This window comes from Cibotium barometz, chromosome 13 (assembly GCF_041138505.1).
Source record: "Cibotium barometz isolate CiBa-2024 chromosome 13, ASM4113850v1, whole genome shotgun sequence".
Lineage (NCBI taxonomy): Eukaryota > Viridiplantae > Streptophyta > Polypodiopsida > Cyatheales > Cibotiaceae > Cibotium > Cibotium barometz.
Window position 1 is genome coordinate 53,372,322 of NC_141058.1, and position 1,582 is coordinate 53,373,903.

The window sequence follows — 1,582 nt, forward strand, 5'->3', positions numbered from 1 at the left end:
CACAACTTAAATAAATATCAATCTTTTTCAAATAAAAATTTATTTTATAAATTTCATAAATGTAAGGCACTTTTTTTAATGGACTTTCTTGGAACAAAATCTACCACACTGTGCATAAATATGCACATTATTTAACAAGCACTCAGAAAATTTTAGAACACATAACAATATAAGCTCCATAATTTATTAAAAGTCCTACAAACATCCCTGAGTCTATTTCTAGACCCAAATAGCAAAGCCTTTAGTATATACTTACCTTGACAGTTTGCATGACATAATTATTTGCTTTATTATTTATAAGTAGATAGTGGGCAGCATGATATACAACCAATGTTAAGAGTTTAAAGAGGTCAACTTATAGGTGTGCAAAGGTAGACTCCTATTCATATATATATGTAGAAGACAGTAACTATGGAGGCTCTGAGTAAACCTAAGCATGTTAAAAGAGTAGAAAATTGAAATATTTTTTCGACAGGACAATTTTAGAGGCAAACATCATATAGCCTATGGGTGTAAATTTCGACCCATGTAGGCATTTGTTTTCATGAAGGTTCTTGTTATGCAATATGGATAAGGATGGCGGGAAGAAATTGTAGCCTATATCATGTACATATATGGTGGTGGCAAAAATTCATAGTATGCATATGTCGATGTTTGATCCAGATAGCCATTATCATGAAAGTAGGTGATGGTATATCTAAGAGTAGTGTAAGAATGAGCTCTAGTTATAATTATTTAGAGTGCATGTGAAGGATGTTGAGAGATGGTATGTCTAAGGGTAAATGAGCTCTGGTTATAATTATTTAGATGACATGCAAAGGATGCTGATTCACCCGCGACATTGTCTTTGTGTATAAAAAGAAAAGAGAGGAGCTTAGGAATTCCGGAATGGTGGTAGAGAGGAGCGTGGAGCTTTCATAATGATAGTAGATTCAAGGTCCCCTATGCTAGAGAGCACATAGGCAATGGAAGAGTCCAGACTCACATGCACCCCCCTCGCCAACATAGATGGTCCCACCACGTGTATTTGCTTATAGTTCTTCAACTTTAAAATTGAATTATAGAACAAAAATCAAGATTGGTGAATCAATCAACTCATGGTTTTCCAAATCAATGGATCCTTGCACATCTAGATCAAAACCAATGGATTACATGTCATCATGGATTATCTCATCTAGCTCTTCTACTATCATGAATTTTTGGCAACTACTATGTAGCAATATTATTTATGATACAAATGTTACATGGATACAAAGACAACCATTTTTTTTAAAGACCTCCTCTCAAATTTGTAGTCAAAGGTTGCGACCATGTGTGTTTTTCAAGTCCTTAGCCCTAAACCTATATTCTACCTCCTATATCACCTTATCCTAGGCATATTTTTTCTTTAATTCTACGATTTATAGGATTTTTTTTGAGTTTTTATTGGCTACTATCTATGATTTGGAATTAGTTTTTACACATTTATTAGTGGTAAAAATAAACAATTCTCATAAAAAATGTGAAAATATTTTAAAGTTAAGAAAATGGCCCCCTAAAAGTTGATTTTTTACATCAAAGTTGATGCAAAACATCAACTTTT